The 17883-nt window shown below is 55.3% G+C and overlaps 1 protein-coding gene and 1 long non-coding RNA gene across 2 annotated transcripts in view; one reads left to right on the forward strand and one right to left on the reverse strand.

The window, feature by feature from the left end:
- Positions 1–17883, reverse strand: part of IGSF21 (immunoglobin superfamily member 21) — a 239308-nt gene that overhangs the window by 47602 nt on the left and 173823 nt on the right. The window lies entirely within an intron of this gene.
- LOC140633071 (uncharacterized) lies at positions 2084–2633 on the forward strand. Its single transcript, XR_012030709.1, has 2 exons — positions 2084–2223; positions 2388–2633. It is a non-coding gene; the product is annotated as an uncharacterized lncRNA (long non-coding RNA).

Genomic DNA, 17883 nt, shown 5'->3' on the forward strand with positions numbered 1-17883 from the left:
GACCAATCAGTCCTGGTTCGTCTAAGACTTTGCCCGTTTTAGCACTGCCATTCCCAGGCTCGAGGAACCCTTCAGCTCCAGGCAAATCAGGCTGCTGGTCACCTTATATTTGACAAATGAGCAAACTAAAGAGAGAGGAGAGATCTGCCCTAGGCCAGACAGCAGTTCATGGCAGATCAAGGCTGAGAGGCCAGGCCACCTGTGCCAGCTGATCCAGAGAGGGACCCGGGAAACGGGCCGCAGATGGCCCACCGCATGGGGGCCCGGGGACTGTAACCGCCTTACAGACCCCTCGCACGGCGCACACACAGGCTGCTCCTGACCTGTGGCCGCTTCGAGCCGGAAGCCTCAGTGAGTCGGGGGCTCAACAAGCCTGAAATACCTGTGCCTTTTTTCACAACACAAAGCTGGAGAGTTTGGGTCCGACTTCTCTTGCCCCCGACCCAGCAGGAGAAGGACCTCTCAGAACTGCTCCCAGGAAGCCCGGAGCCGCCCCCCATCCCCTTCCAGCCACTTCCCCCTCCCCCCGGCTGGGGAGCCAGTCAAGGGTCCAGGCAGCTCCATGTAGTGGGCTCATTTGAGAATCTCTGAGCAGCACCACTTAGGGTTGAACAGGCTGTCTTGAATTGGGGGACCCAGGGACCAGGTGGGGGGGGCGGTGGAGAAGGTGAGGGAGCTCCAGGCAGGAGGCCTGGGGCTGCCAGAAAAAGGCCTTTAGCTAAGGGCCGAGCCCCTCCCTGGGCGCTGAGAGTTTCATTACCTCCTTCCTTGTGTGTTTTCCCCTTTCTTTTCTGAAACTGCCTGAACTCTTTTTTTTTTTTTTCCCCAGGGCCTTTGAAAAGCCATTAGTGATTTTCATCCCCCTTTCAATCTGAAAATGGTTTCCATCATAAAATGTCTCAGTGGGTGCAAAACATCTGTGGCTTCCAATCAAATGCAGGGCTGGTAGGGAGGGATGATGGGGAGCAGCGGCAGAGGAGGGGAGAAGTTCCAGAACATGCCAGCCCCCTCCGGCCCTGCCCCCAGCTTCCCTCCACAGGCTGTGGAGTCTGGACCCATCTCAGGCCCTGGCTGGCCCCAGACTCTGTGGGTTGGCAATCCTGGCCGTGAGCACTTAAGGAGGTATAACTGGGACCCAAGTGCTGTGGGTCTCTGGCCAGCCCCGCATTATAGCGACAGCGGAAGGTGAGGACCCAGGTGAGGCCCCAGGTGAGGCCCCAGGTGAGGTCCCAGGTGAGGACTCAGGTGAGGCCCCATTCTGACCCTCCATGGCCCTTTCAAGGGAAGGGGCTTATCTCCCACTGGTCCACTCCTGAGCTGCACCCTCCTACATTCTAGAATTTCACTCCCTTCTTCCTGGACCGAAAGGTGCTGGGTGCTCATGCCAATCCAGCTCAGGCTGCCAGGTCTGTGTGACCTCAGGCAGGTCACCGCCCTCTTCTGCATCAGGGCTGTAGGGAGGCCCTGAGGTGGTCAGAGGTGGTCAGAGGTGGTCACCGTGGAAGGCCCCTCATTCCTGCCGAGATGGCAGCTGTGACTTCCCATTGGGCACCCTGGAAGTGGCCTGTTTCCAAGGTGGGAAAATGCCTCCCAGCAATCAGATTTTATCTTCCAGTGATGCATTCTCAAAGAAAAATCCACAGAGCCTGGCCTGAGATCCCTAGACCGCCCATACCGGGGAGGTTAGTAGCTGGGACCCTGGAGGCTGACAGATCTGGGCTCACTGGCCCCTGCTGCTCTGGCCTCCTTGACGCCCCGTAGGTGGAAGGTGGGGGTCACTGCACCATCCATCCTGGCCTTTCCCACCGTGTTCAGCTGCTCCTGGGGGCCCAGAAGCCCACTCTATCTCCCCTCTTGCTCCGCCCACCCCGTTTTCCTGACTCTCAGGCCAGCTGCCTGCCCCTCCCCTGTCCTCCCCTTCTGACCCTCCCTCCCCACTCTCCCTCCCCCTCCTCTCCTGGCCTCTCCTCCCCAGCCTCTTGCTGCTGCCATGGAAACCACTTCTTCCTCCAAGTTCTGATTGATCCCTTTCTCATGGTCAGCGTGCTGAGCTCAGGGTCTGGGTGGGGAGGTGGGCGGTGGGGGGACGGGGAAGGGGCCTAAGGTTCAGGATGTTCCTTCCACCTGTCTTTACCCCACGCCATCCCAGGCCCAGCAGGCACCGGGCAAGGGACAGGTGCTGCCTGGAAAGACACTGGGCGGTGGGGAGCCAGAAGCCAGGCGGTGAGCCAAAGGGACCACAAAGAAAGCTGGGTGATGGGCATCTAGAAGTGAGGCAGAAGGGTGGGGGCACATGGCTGTGCCTGCTGTCTCCTTTCTATCCCCGTGGAAGCTTTACTTTTTAACAGAAATCTCTGCCTCTCTGTCTTTGCCTCTCTGCTTGGCAGTGGTGACAGTTGGCATCATGAAGACCCCGAGTGTCCTGGAGTCAAGCCCGCCTTGAGCAGAAGTGGGAAGGCATAGAAGGTGGCCTTCCAGGGCTCTGCACGCTTCCTGGCACCAGAGATCACTCTGGTCTTGTTTAGTGAACACAGCTGACCTGTGTCAAGGAACTCTAGGGGTCCCGACCATGCATGCCTCATTCATCCCTGCACGTCAATGGTTCATTGAGCACCTACTATGTGTAAGACCCACCACTGGGCACTTTGATCTCTTTCAGCCCTCATAGAAGCCCTCCGAAATAAGATATTAATAGTAATAATAATAATAGAGCTTCCTGTGTGCCAAGTACTCCCAGTTTTCTCATGCTGAAGTTTGAGTGATCTGGGACAAGTTATTCCATATCTGTGCCTCAGTTTCCCCATCTGTAAAGCCCCATCCTCACAACAACCCCATGAGGTAGGTATGAGTGGCATCATCCCAAGTTCACAGATAAGGAGACTGAGGCACGGGGCTGTTGTTTAGAACTTGACGCTTACTCAACTGGAGGATGTCAGAGCTGGACTCTCACCCTGGCAGCCAGGGTTGATGCCCTGAACCCCCAAGCTCGTTGCCTTTCGAGGTGGCAGTGACACAGGTTTCTGCAAGGTCACTGGCCAGTGGCAGGGTGGACGCAAACTCTGCAGCCTGGAAAGAGAAGCGGGAGCAGGACGCCCGGGTCCTCGGAGGCAAGCAAGGCGGCAGACTGTGGCTTTAGAGCAGTGGTTTGGGCTCTGGGCCTCCTGCCAGCCGAGGCAGCTCATGGCCTGGCTGTGCCTTCTGGGGGCTGAGAACAGACCCCTTCGTGTGCAGGGACCACATTCTTCCTGGAAGCAAACTCCGGCAAGAATCCATCACATGGGTCCCTCTACTCTGGGACCGGAGTGGCCCCGAGGTCAATCTCTCTGACCACAGTTTGGCAAAAGGATCAGAAAAGAGGCTCAGAGGCATGGTTCCTGACCCCTGGACAAGCAGGCGGCACGCCAAAGCACTGCAATTCAGAGAGGCTTCGTCCGCCAGGCGCCCTCGGCCGCACCCCCCCCCCCCCCGGCCCTCCCGTGTGGCCATCAATCAGCCCAGCCTCCTGCAGGGATACAAGCGGGGGAAATGTCCTCAGAGTCCGAGATGGACACAGCAGCCAGCCGACATTCTATCATTCAGCACCTGCAACCGCCCGGCGAGATCAAAATGACAAACCTCTTAGCAGATTAGGAAACTGAGGCCCAGACAGGCCAAGCAATTTGTCTGAGGTCCCGCGGCCGATGCCGGGAAGACCTGGGGCAGGAGCGCAGGTCTGTCTGGCTCCAAGAGTCCAGCGGGAGGACAAAACATGAGAGGGTGGCCTGCAGCTCCCTCTCTCCTCTGGGACGGCCCCAGGGCTGCTGCAGAGCAGGACCAATTACCCAGGTTGAGTAAAGGCAACCGCAACTTTCCCTGCAAACCCGCAGCTGGGCCTGGGGCCTTGCAGGAGGCCTATCCCAACCAGGTCAGCTGATGGGTGACCCGGGGCCGAACCTGATTCCTGCTGGTTCATCAAAGCTGAGCTAAAAACAGCCTTGCTTTGGCAGTGGAAAATTGAAACTCCCAGCTTCCTCTTAAGGCTCTTAAACAGGTCAGCCCACCAAAAAACCCAATCCTTCAATCTGGGTTCTCTTAAAAAGTAGGGCAGGCCAATTATGTTTTACTGTCCTGAGCCATGTGGGGCTGAGCGTGGGGAAGGTCAGGCCAGGGCGCCTGGGGCTGCCGGCAGATGGGAGACGGAGGAGCCAGCCAGCCTCTCCCATCAGCCCCTTTGTCAAAACAAAATTAAAACGCCTGGACTCTCGCTGGCACCGAGATCCCATCCAAGGTAATAGGTATTTATCTTAGCGGGTTCGGTTTTGGGCTCGATGCCATGGGGATGTGGAAACTGGAAGGGAGCTTGTTCCCTGCTCTGCCACCCCAGCGCTGTGCCTCGCACCGAGCAGACATTCTAGAACATTATCTGTTCACTCAGACATTCACCCGGCGTAGGCTTCCTGAGGACCTACTATGTGTCAGGGCCTGAGGTGCCGGGATACGGCTGTGAACGGTACAGACAAAAATCACCGTCTTCCTGACGCCGATGTCCTAGACGAGGGACACGGGCCACAGACGAAGCAAGCTTTGTCGCTTGTCGGTGGCTCTGTGCATATGAAATAGACGGGACAGGGATGGGGTGTGCTGGGAGTGGAGGTAGGGGGTTGGATTTTTAGTGTTGAGTTGCAGGGTGGTCAGGGGAGGGGGCCCTGGAGCAGGGACCCAGGGCGGGAGCCAGGGAGCCACGTGGGCCTCGGGGACAGGAATGGATGCGATCGACAATCACTGACATCAAGCTGACATCAAGCACCACAAATCTTCCTCGGCACGGTGACATCCAGCATCTCCTTGCGGCTTCCTTGGGCCGCGCTTTAGGAGATGAGCAACGGTGAAGTAGCAGAAGCTCAGAGACAAAGTCAAAGACAAAGTCTCCCCTTCACAGGCTTGCCTCCTGGGTGAGGACACGAAGGGATTCAACAGCGACTCTCTTTCCCTAGTAATAGAACCCGCGAGAGCGGAACCCGCGGCCGCCCCAAGCAAAGACTACACTTCCCAGCCACCCCCAGGACGGGGCTGGCCATGTGACTACCTTCTGGCCAATGGGATGGGAACACAGGTGTTCAGTAGGGAGGTCCTGAGGGCTCCTGGAGGGAGGGGCTGTGCCCTTCTGCATCCCCTTCCTGGTCCCCCTGGCTGGAATGTAGTCCCGAGAGCTAGAGCCAGAGCAGCCTTCCTGCGCTCTGAGGTGACCTGGAGAATGGAGGCCAGGCACCGCGGAGCCCCAGGAGCGCAGGAGCCTGAGTCCCTGCCTCCATGGAAGGCCCCGCATGCCCTGGACGGGCTACCTAGACTCTCAGGAAACAGAGACTTTTATCTCGTTTAAGACACATTTACTTTGGGTTTCTGTTGCATGTAGCCCAAACGAATACTAACAGATAGAGTTTCAGACAACAGAAAGTGGGTGCACTGCGGGGGGCAGGGGGAGGAGAGATGACTCCCAGGTGTAAATCCAGCCACTACTGATGGCAGTAGATTGCTACAATTGGAGAATTAAAGGGCACCTCTTCGGCCTTTTTAAAGAAAAGCCAAAAATAAAGGCATGGATGTGCAATCTCCCGATTTTCCAAAGTTTGCCATTGATCTAATTTTTAAGAATTTTTATTTAAAAAAAAAAAAAAAACAAACTCCCAGGGTTGATCACACAGAACTTGTTTACTGGCTGGCTTTGGCCTGGGTGCTCCTAGCTTGTGCGTGAGAACGCCAGGGGAGGAAAGACTTCCAGGGGGAACACAGCAAGCGAGTGAGGGCAGAGCTGGGGCCGTCCGGGCTCAGGTGAACCTGCCGTTGGAAGCATTGAGGTGATAGCCACCTGCGTGAGCAACTTGCTTCGAGCCTTGTTGGGTTCAAGCTCCCGGAGTGGGCACCTTGGACCCCCACCCAGGCCAAACAGGAATAGTCCTGCTCAGCCCAGCACCCACCCCCACCCCCACCCCTCAGCGGACACAAGGCCTGCAGAAGTGAGCAGTGGCCTGGCAGACGGGCGCATCTGAACGGACACGTCACTCTCCACCAAAAGCTTCACCATCTGTTCCTCGTGCTAACTGCCAACGGAAGGAGGAGACGGGTTCTTGGTGGTGATGTTGGAAACGCGAGAATGAGGAACGGGGCAACTGTTCACCCTGCTGGGAGCTTGGAGGGGGGCAGGGGCTGTCCCTCAGGCCCACGGCAATGTCATTGAACGGTCGCACTGGCCCAGGACGACGCCAGCAGCTGGGTGTGGGGTGGCCCGCGATCCTGGTCTGGGGGGAGCCACCTAGAGCCAGCATGCCCGCCCCCTGACTCTGGGGAAGGCCTTTAGCTTTGCGGGGGACCTGTCCCTGTGCATTCTCTGGACCCGCTGTCAGCGCCCGCTTGAATCCCACGGATGCTCAGGGCACCGGCTCTGAACCCCAGCTCCTCCACTGACGCACCGTGTGACCTCGAGCAGGTTACTCTACCCATCTGTGCCCACCTTTCCCCACCTTAAAATTCAGGACAGTAATAGTACGTTTCCTGCGGGCTTTGGGCTTTTGGAGGGACTAAACGAGATGGCACAGACCAGCCCTGCCCCAAAGCTGTCTTTCTGTTTTTATTCCGTCATTAGCATTGGTGTTTACGCTGCCTGCCAATCACTCGGCCCTCCCGGCTGCTCCTTGAGACGCCTGAGTAGGGATGTGGACTCATGCCCAGAGACCAGGTGGGGGAAGGACAAGGACCAGGAGGTCCCAGAAGACGGCGCCGTCAGGGCCCGCCCGGAGAGAACATGGGTGCGCGTTGCTCTCGACAACACTCAAGACCAAACACTGAGAATTATTTTCTCCAACGGGTTTCGGATGTTTGAGGCTTTGTCCTGGCCTCGAGGTCTCTTGAATCTGGTGGTTCTGATTCTCAGAGTTAGGGAGTTGGCTTAATGGCCAAAAGCACAGGTGGTGGCATCTGAGAGAGGTCACCTGAGGTCAAATCTTAGCTCTGCCACTTGGAAGCGCAGCGACCTTGGGCAGGTCTGTGCTCTGCCTCCCGATCTGTGAAAGTGACTGATAGGATGTGACTGTGGTTACAGGATGCGGAAAGACAGAAGTTCTTTCCCTGTTCACAGACCCTGGAGCAGAGGGGTGGGTGCTGGTCCTGGAAAAAGCTGGCACAAACGACACCACCATGTATGGCGAAGGTACTGGTTCTAAGTGCCTCACTTATTCCATCTCTTAATTGTCACCAAGACCCGGAGGGGCGGGCACCATACCCATGACGAACTGGGGCTTCAGTGAGGTTCCCTGAGCTGCCAGAGTTCACCCCAGAAGACAGTGGTACAGAGAGATGTCATGAGCCCTGCAAAGTGGAACAAAGGGTGGGCCCCATCCTTTAACGTTAGCTCTGTGAGCCAATCTGCCCCTGTGTCCCTAATATCTAGAACTTTGCTAGGCACATACAGGTGGTCAGTGAGTTTGCTGACTAATAATACAGAACACACAGCACTTAGAGTGTGCCAGACACTGTGCTAAATAAACACTTAGGGGATGCCTGGGTGGCTCAGTGGTTTAGCACCTGCCTTCGGCCCAGGGCGTGGTCCTCGAGTCCTGGGATCGAGTCCCATGTCAGGCTCCCTGCATGGAGCCTACTTCTCCCTCTGCCTTTCTCTATCCTCTCCCTCTCTCTCTCTCTCTCTCTCTCATGAGTAAATAAATAAAATCTAAAAAAAAAAAATTAAATAAGCACTTACACGGGCTGACCCACTGAATCCCCTAATCACCCTGTGGTTGTTATTATGTAGTCTGTCTATGTGTCTATGTGTCTATCTCATCTCCATTTTACAGCTGAGGGAACTGGAGCACAGAGAGGTTAAGTAACACGCCAAAAGTCACACCAAAACTCACTCTCTGGCCCTCACAGTGCCCCTGCCTGGAGGAAGGGACAATGACAGCTCTGCTCTGACAGGGCCCAAGTTCTCCAGGGCACCCCACCCCCACTGCTCGGCATCATTGGCTGGCACAGCCCAGGCCCAGTGATGGGCACAGGCTGAGGACCCCAACTGGCCCCTGGCATACTTCTGTCTCAGGCTGACTCTGCATCTGCGTTTCTCATCAGGGGCCTGGACTTTCAGAAAGTGAGCCTGAGAGGCAAGCACGGATCTCTGCACTCCAGAGTGTGGCAAGGCTTTGTGTGCTTCCAACCTCACAAACACTGAAGGACTTTTCTGTTCCAGATACCATGCTGCGGGCTTCTACATAGGACCTTATTAAATCTTCAGTGCATCTGTCTGTCCTTTCACCTACCCATTCATCCATCTGTCCATCTATTTCTCTGCTCATCCATCCATCCATCATCCATCCATCCCAGTATCCACCACTCATCCATCCATCTATCCAACCATCTATCCATCCATCCATCCATCCATCCATCCCAGTACCTACCACTCATCCATCCATCTATCCAACCATCCATCCATCCATCCATCCATCCCAGTACCTACCACTCATCCATCCATCTATCCAACCATCCATCCATCCATCCATCCATCCATCCATCATCCATTCATCCATCATTCATCCATCTAACAAGTCTACATTAAGTGTCTACCATGAACCACTCAATGTCCTTGATGTAAGTAAGCATCACCACTCCCATTGCAGACATGAGGAGAGGCCTCAGGGAAGTTACATAATACACCCTGGTGCTGGGCCTTTCCAAGTTCTTCTCTGGCAAGAATATTATCAAACCCTTGAATTCAAGTGTGGCCAAGCGTGCTGGCCAGAGCCAGAGTTTCTCTCTTTTCTTGGTTCTAGGTGGTTCCAGGTGGGCCAGCTTGTGTTGGCTCATGGACAGCTCTCAGCTGACGGTGGCATCATCTCCTTGGGGCTGAGTGGGAATAGCCTGGGAGGGTATAGCTGGATCAGAGCAAACGTGCCCCACTGCTGAGATTCCTCTCACATGGTACTTCACACTCCCCTGCCTTCACTCCAGCCATAGATCTCTGGATGCCCCACTGGCCTTTGTCCCTGCTGTGCCCCCCTGTGCCTGGAAAGCCTTCCTCCTAATTCGTTGGCCATTTCCCACCAAGCATGGTCTCTGATAAATCATCCGAGCCCCTCACCCCCCTTCACCTCTGTCAGCCAGGCCCGGTAGATGCTTGTGGACTCCTGGGCTATGAGTGCCTCCCATAGCTCGAGAAGTGTGTCTCATTGCAGCCAGAATTCTTAGCCACTCTCCCAGGCCTGGTGCATCATTGGCCTCTGTGTAAGTTTGCTGAGGGACAGGATGGTGGAGAGATGGCCTCAGACCACCCCAGCCGGGTCCTGGCTCTGCTACAAGTCATTCTCTGTGTGGCCTCAGGCAAGGCACTTGACTTCTCTGGTTTCCCTTTCCCTCATCTGCAAAGTGGGGCTCGTGAGGGGGTGACCCTCACAGGCTTATTGTGAGGCTTCAACGAGCTCCTGTACACAGAAGCCGGGGCAGAGGGCCCAGCCCACAGCAGCGCTCATACACACTCAATAAACGTTAGCACCGTTACTACTATTAATGAGGCACGAATCATCTCTATACAGGAAGGATGACCTGCTAGCCTTCAGGGAAAGAGTCAAATCTCTAGAGCTGGAATGTGGCGAGAGCAGCCAGACTAGTCTGTAGTTGGGGGAGGAGGAGGAGGAGGAGGAGAGAGAGGAGGGGGAGGAGGAGGAGGGGGAGGAGGGAAAGGAGGAGGAGGAGGAGGGGGAGGAGGAGGGGGAGGAGGGGGAGGAGGAGGGGGAGGAGGGGGAGGAGGAGGAGGGGTAGGGGAAGGAAGGGGAGGGCCGCGGCTGAGTACACAATGTCTTTGTTTAAAAAAAAAAACATTGAGGTACGTTCAGGAGAAGGCAGATGCATGAGAATAGGTTTATCAAGGTGGTTTTCAGCTCCACTGTAATTTAAAATAAATAAGTCAATTTAATGTTTATAGAGTGAGTTATGCCTTATTAGGGACACGGTGAGCTGAGGAAAGTTGGCCAAGGCGAAATTTGAGAAATTGGCCTCGGCCGTGGGAGTAATTATGGCCACGCGTTAGTGTGTAGTCCTGCCCGATGATATTTTCATTCCGTCTAATTTATTAGTTTATTAGCTTTATGGGGATTGTAGAAAGTTATACCACAACATGGGTCTAATTTGATCCTAGCCCAATTTTCACGTCTTCCCGAGACGGGCCGTAATAAGGCAAGAGACCCCTGCTTCAGAGCCGCTTCCAAGTTTTCCAGAAAGACTCAGGGCAGAGTTCCAGGGCGCTGGGCACCAGGGGTGTGAATCAGGACACGACAGAGGACAGGGGTCCGCGCAGAGCGCAGACTGTCCAGTCTTCCAGGTCGGCACCTCTGCCTTCTAGTCACGTGACCGCCAGTGCTCGGTGCAGGTCAGTCTCAGTGGTCCCACCTGTGAAATGGGAGCAATAAAGATCCCTCTCCCATCAGTGGTAATGGAGAGCCCTGCGGAAGCAGGGCCTGGGTGGCGTCGGTCACCACTGTCTCCCGAGGGCCCAGCACCATGCCCGGCTCATCACGGGCATTCAGTAAAGGGTGTGGGGTGAATGTGTCAGAGGCCGACTGCTGTGTAAGGTGCGTAGCCCTTAATCGTCACCCGCTTCTACTTCCTGTGCCCTGGGCCAGTTCCAAGAGCTTTATGAACCCATTTAAGCTTCAAGAGCATTCTACGAGCTAGGTACTGTTATCGTCAGTCCCGGTTTAGAAAGGGGGGAAACTGAGGCCCCGCCTAGAGTCCCATAGCCAGTTTGGCGGAGCTGGGATTCAGACACCAGAAGCCTAGCGCAAGGGGACTCTATCATGTCATCTCCTGTCCTAAAGGTGCCTTATATTTGGCTTGATTATGCCCAACAAAGATTCAGTTCCATGATACCTCAAGCCCTTTCATTTGGAGCCCAAAACCCGCATGAGCTGGCCACCTCTTCCCTCTCCAGCTGCAATGCCTTCTGCTTCCTCTGCCCCATCGGCCTCCTCCTCCCCAGACGCCCCCCTTCTCTGCCCAGGTGGTCTCTGTGCCGGCCCCACACAGCACCCAGTGGGTCTGCTCCATTCAACAGATGCCTTTGAGAGGCTCAGCCCGCCCGGCCAGCCCAGGACGGTGGGAGCATGAGAATGGATGGCAGAGCTTCTTGCTCTCAAGGAGTCCACGCCAAGTTCCTGAGCACCTACCGTGCACCAGACCCCGGAGGGGGAACCAGTGGAGAAAAGAGGAAGGGGCTGGTCCTTGCATCCTACACATGGTCAAAGGGCCCTCGCAGATGTGGTTGAGGATCCCGAGATGGGGAGACTCTCCTGGACTATGAAATCACAAGAGTCCCCAGCAGAGAGGGACAGGAGGGGCAGGCTCGGGAAAGAAGAGGTGGCAACAAAGGCACAGGTTGGCGCAATGCCACTGCTGCAGGGGGCTACAGGCCCAGGCTGTGGACACTTGCAGAAGCCTCAAGAGGCAAAGAAACAGGCTCTTTCCTGGAGCTTCCAGAAGGAACTCAATCCTCCTGGCCTCTGATCTTAGCTCAGGGAGACCCATTTCAGACTTCTGACGTCTGGAATCGTAAAATGCGAACTTGTGGCATTTGAAGCCACTAGGTTTATGGTGAACGGTGGCGGAGGCGGTAAGACAGTAATACAGCAGCCACATGGATGGAGTTCGTTGCTACTGTGCTAGAACCTGACCGAGCGAGATCTCATTTCATCTCCCAGCAGCCACTCTCCTCAGGCAAGCAGGTGCTCTCACTCCATTCTACAGACCCCGTTATTCACTTATTTAACAAGGACTTATTGATTGCCCAGGCAGCCTTCCAGGTGCTGGGGATGGAGCAGGAGAGCAAGAGAGGGGAGGAATGGTGATTTCTGGAGGGCAGAGGGACACCATAAACAAGCCTGCTTGTACGTATGTATCACATAACACCAGGAATTTACATAGACATATTCTATGGGGGGTGGGGGAGGCAGAGTAATGATAGTGATGGGTTGCTGTTTTAGACAAAGTGGTTATGGAAGGCCTCTCCACAGAGGTGACATCTGAGCAGAGACAGGGACGGACCGGAGGAGGAAGACTTGTGGACATCTGGAACATTCCAGGCAAAGAAACTGCAGAAAGGTCAGGTACTTGTTCACCTGGGTTTGGAGACAAGGGGGTGCCTATTTAGCCTGGGTAGAGGTCTCAGGGCAGATTCCCAGGGGCAGAAATGTGTGAGTCTGTTCTGGAAGGATTGGTGGAAGAGGGCAGACAGGCACAGGTGGTGGGTGGCAGAGAAGCACGGTGGGAGCTTTAAGAAATGGGGTCACCCTTATGGCTGGACCAAGGGTGGGAATGCATAGGTAGTGGGGGCATCTGGAACTTTCAGACCTTGCTGGCAGGGCTCTGAAAAGGGGAAAAGCCCTTGGGGAAACAGGCAGTGTCGTAGGTTGAACTGTGTCCTTCCAAAAGATCTGCTGACATCCTAACTCTCGGTACCTGTGAATGAGAGCTCATTTGGGAATAGGATATTTTGTAGATGTAAGGGAAGCAGAGGTCATCCTGGATTAGGTGGGCCCTAATGCAGTGTCTGGTGTCCTTATAAGAGGGAAGTTTGGTCACAGAGGCACAGACCCGGAGCGCAGATGCTACGTGAGGACAGAGGTGGAGAATGGAGAGAGGCGCCCACAAGCCAAGGCCTGCCGGCCACCACCGGATGCCGGGAAGGGGCGAGGTATGACTTTTCCCTAGAGCTTTCAGAGGCAGCATGGCTCTGCTGACACCTTGGTTTCACACTTCAAGGCTCCAGAACTATGAACACATATACTTCTGTTGTTTTAAGACATGCAGCTTGTGATGGCGGCCTCGCAAATTAATACAGGCTGCCCCCACTGCAGTCGGGCCTCAGCCTCCCCTACGCTCCTGCATCCCCTCTCCTAGGGATGCATCCGAGAGATACGAACACCCGCTCACGTTCAAGGCCACTTTACTTGTCATTGCTCAAAACTAGAAGCAACAGGGCAGCCCTGGTGGCTCAGCGGTTTGGCGCCGCCTTTGGTCCAGGGCCTGATCCTGGAGACTCAGGATCGAGTCCCACGTCGGGCTCCCGGTGCATGGAGCCTGCTTCTCCCTCTGCCTGTGTCTCTGCCTCTCTCTCTCTCTCTGTGTCTCTCATGAATAAATAAATAAAATCTTAAAAAAAACAAACAAACTAGAAGCTACAACCCCAACGTCCCCGCACAGGAGAATGGATAAAGCGACTGTAATCTCGCCACACAATGGAGTAGTTCACAGCGATGAAAAAGGATCATCCACTGACACATGACCCGGCCCTGCAGACAGGTCTCCCAGACGTCAGGCCGGGCCGAAGGAGCCAGACACAGAAGGTGCAATCCTATGTGTGTGCAACACGAGCCCGGGAGAAGCTAGTCAGAGTTTGTTCAGATGTTAGAATCGCGTTTCCCTCTTGGGGGAAGGACCCCGTGTGGGGTGCTGGGAATGTGTTACGTCCCCGCACGGCGGGCGGGCACTGGGCCGTACGTGTGTGGTTCCCTGAGCTGGGCCCTCTACATTAAGCGCTGTACTGTGTGCATGTTATATCTTCATGTAAAAGGGAAATAAATAGATGGGGACCCCCAGGGCAGAGCCTCGGAAGTTGGACGGAGGCATCTGGAGTTGCTTCTGTTGGCCTCTGGGAGGCTGGGGATGGAGGGCCGCTGAGCGGAGGGTGAGGTGCAGGCAGCCATGGCCAGGGCTGGGGGCACTTAGCGGCATCGAAAGGAGATTTATGATGAGTCCAGGGCCCCCCTTGGCCCATCAGCAGCCAGAGCAGCTGGCAGGGCCTGCGTGTGCCTCTCCCCACCCTGGATCTCATAGGCTGGCATCGCAGCCTGGGCAGGCGAGGGAGAAACAGAGCGCGGAGAGCTAATGGCGCAGAGACACAGCCCGGGCGCGCTCTCTTCCCTGCGGGCCTGTCCTTATCGGCTCTCTGCTGGGCCCCGCTCTGTGCTCATCAGCTCCGTCCCTCCCGGGGCGCCCTGGTGTGTACGCTCAGGCCTCTGCACCTGCACCCCGGCCGCCCTGGGGCCCTGCCCTCATCACTTGCCTCCTCTGCGGGCCTGTTGTTGGGCAGCCGGCTGGAGGCAGGGGATGGAACGTCACCCAGGGCAGGACTGAGCATCTTGTCATGGGAGGTGTGATGTGAGACCAGGTACCATGGCCCGCAGCTCCCAAGGGTCACCCCTTGTGCCCCCTATTCTGGTCCGCTTAACCCCAGAGCCCGGCCCCTTCCTCCAGACTCCCCAGGTGCTTCGCTCACGCGGCACACAAACAAGTGAGTGAACTCACAGGCCAGCAGTGGAAGCGGTGCTGTGGTCTAGCCTGGCTGTGGGCTGCCTGGGTTCAAATCCTGGCTCTGCCCCTTGCCCTGTACTTAACCTGGGGCAAAACATTTAAGCTCTTGGGGCCCCAATTATCCTATCTGTGAAATGGGACAAGTAGTGACATTTTCTCCATGGTGGTGAATTTTTACCAGTGAAATACTCGGCCTTGGCACATAGGAGGACCCAGTGCTACTATAATTTTTGTATGATATAATTCGTGTTGTGGCTCCAAAGATGAAAGCAACAAAAGTCACAACTCTGCTTGGGAGGAGCCCTTGGGGGACCCCAGATCCATAGACAGAGCTTTTGTGGGCACCTCCTCCTCTTTCTCCAGGACTCACAATGGGGAGAAGCTGGGGGAGAGGCCAGGGTTCAGTGACGGCAGAGGGATGGGAGCTCAGGGGTCACAGCAGAGAGAGGGGCCCCCTCCCCGGGCTGGTGGGCCCCTGACGCAGAGGCCAGACAGAGCTTAGCCACAGCTCCTCCAATGCAGTGGTGCAAATGTGAGGAGCCCTCGCTGCCAGGCACCGAGTGGGATCCTGAGCCCCCCAGCCTGAGCTCCAGCCGTTCCCTGCTGTCCTGACCCAGCCTGATACCTGCTTAAAATTCTGGGTGCACCCTGCGGGGGGTCTTGGGTTTGGATTCGGGCCAGAGCCCAGTGTCCTGCCTCTTACCTCTCCTCTGGCTCAGCCACTCACGGGGTGTGACCCTGGGCAAGTCCCTTAACCTCTCCAAGCTTCATCCTCTCACCTACAGATGAGGACAGTAATAGTACCCTCACACCGAGGATCTGCAAGTCAATGTGTGGGAACTGCTTACAACAGTAAGAGCTTGAAAAATACTGGCCTTGGCTTTACTGTTAGTCCTCAGATCTCAGGGCTCTGGCTGTATCATCACCCTCGTGGGGGGAGCAGAGGTCCAGGGAAATTAAATTAAAGTGCCTGAAAGCCCCTGGCAGGGTTGGCGAGTGGGGGGAGAGTTATGACTGGCTTTAGTCCCAGGGTCCCCACAAAATACTCAACATGCCCAGGAACATTAACTTGCCCGGGGAAGGGAAAAAGAACGACACAACCAAACAAATGCCCTGTCAAGGAAGGAAATATGTAATCAATTAACTGAGCCTCCCCAAGCCTCTCCAAATAATAATTAGGAGTGTCGGCCCAGCTCACAAGGAAATCACCATTGCAAGGACTTGCCGCTCCCCTGAGAATCCAAACGCGAGAACACGGACCCCATTGGGCACCGAGGCGGGTTCCTGGCACGTCTCAGAACTGCAGGCTTCACCCAGGCCCCAGCCCTGGCTGTGCACTGAGGTCCGCCACCGGTTCCCGTCGATAGCACAGAGGGGAACTGGCAGACAGGGACAGAGCTGGGAGGGATGCCCATCGCCGAGGGCTCCCTCCCATTCGTGCCCTGGAAAAAGGACAGTGAGATTCAGAGAAGCCGAGTCACACGCAGCCTCCCTGCAGACTCAGGACTAGGCCGCTGGGCTCTTGTCTCAGTGCCAGGCCTGTGGTCTAATAAGCCGACCCTCTGACCAGGAGTTCACCCGTCTGTATAAGAAGTATTTGCTGGGGGATCCCTGGGTGGCGCAGCGGTTTAGCACCTGCCTTTGGCCCAGGGCGCGATCCTGGAGTCCCGGGATCGAGTCCCACGTCAGGCTCCCGGCATGGAGCCTGCTTCTCCCTCCTCCTGTGTCTCTGCCTCTCTCTCTCTCTCTCCCTCTATGTCTATCACGAATAAATAAATAAATAAATAAATAAATAAATAAATAAATAAATCTTTAAAAAAAAAAAAAAGAAGTATTTACTGGCCGCTGGCTACGGAGCTGCCTGGGATCGCCTGGAGTGTCGGGGAGGCATCTCCGCAGACATGATGTCTGATCTGAGACCTGGGATGGGGAAGAGCATCGCTGGCAGAGGAAAAGCACGAGCAAAAGTCCAGAGGCGGGAATGAGCTTGGCCACAAGGCTGAAGGTCTCAGCGGGTGGCCAGGGAGCAAGAGGGGTGGGTGATGAGGCCGGCCAGGGGGTTGGGATCATCTGGGACCTTGTAGCCCTGAAGCTACAAGAAACTGGGATTCTCTCCCGTGGAGCTGGGAAGCCTTTGCAGGGCTTCAGGTAGCAGGTGCCATGATCTGAAAGCTCCCTCTGGCTGCCGGGTGCAGAAAGCACCTGGGCAGCGAGAGACCAGATGCACTGAGAAAGGACCCAAGCAAAAAAAAAAAAAAAAAAAAAAAAAAAAAGAAAAAAAGAAAAAAAAGAAAGGACCCAAGCTGTTGGGAGCTGCAAAGGAGCCGCTAGCCCTTGACTGGACCCCTGGAAGCCTGGGCCCTGGCTCCTCCACTGCTCCTGGACTCTGTGACCTTGAGCAAATCACTCAAGTTCTCTGATTGGCTCTTTGCTTTTTCTAAAATGAGAAAGCCCTCCCTGCCCCGCAGCCTCGCGTGGTGTTGCTTCATCATCTCGGCTGTGGCCGGTGTCACTTGCAAATGGAGGTGACAGGTGCGTATTTTGTACAAAAGGCTGATGGCTCCCACCACCTTCCCATTTATCTGTCTCCAGGGCAAGTGGCAGGTGACTCCTTTTCCCTGACCGAGGCTTAGCTCTGCAACCACCCAGTGATCCGGCTGGGCACTGCTCCACCGTTCACTCATTGTCTCCTCCCCCCTGGATTGATTGATTGATTGATTCATTCATTCATTCCATCCTCCATTCATCTGGTCACCCGCCATCACTGCACACTTGCGCGTGCTCAGCAGTGCGCTCACGTCTCCTTGCCTGACTTTCCCGGGACCCTTAGGCTCACCAGACCTTCCATTCACCATCAATCCCAACCAACCCTCACCTCCTGGAACAAAATTACCTTCTGAGGCAAAGAAGGTTCTCCCAGATCTTGGGAACTTTATTAGGCTGCAATAATATATTAAAGAGGAGGCCTGAATCACCCGGAGCAAATTCTAATGTGAAGAAATACCACGGCGACAAATACTTTGTTCTGAACCGTTTACTAAATTAAGTCTTTCCTGGACATTTTTAGCCTTCAATTTTTTTTTAATACTTGCAATAAAGTAGTTGCATAATTAGTAATAAAGCTGACAGCCCAGTTACTGATTTTTTACTTAGAAGGAAAAAGATGTGTGTGTGTGTGTGTGTGTGTGTGTGTGTAGATAATTTCTAACAGCTCTGGTTTTCTGACTGCAGATGCATAAATGATTTGTCTTCTCAGCAACTCTGTCCCACGGGCTGGGGTCCAGGCGAAGCCGCGCTGAGCTCTGTGGAGCGGAAATGCTTCCCCAGGAGTCAGAAGATGGGCCCTGGTTCTAGAGCTGACTTGGCTGTGTGACCTCAGGGAAGTCGCCTGCAGCCTCTGGGCCTTGGTTTTCTCATCTGGAGAATGAGGGGGTTGGTCTGGGTGATGCCGGAAGGTCTACTGGCAGGTGTATCCTGAGTCTGGGAGGGGACGGTGCCTTTAAATGGCATCTGTGTGCGGGTGGCTCCTGAATCTGTCTGTTGACCTGTCCCTCGCCC

The sequence above is a fragment of the Canis lupus genome, chromosome 5, assembly GCF_048164855.1.
Source record: "Canis lupus baileyi chromosome 5, mCanLup2.hap1, whole genome shotgun sequence".
NCBI lineage: Eukaryota > Metazoa > Chordata > Mammalia > Carnivora > Canidae > Canis > Canis lupus.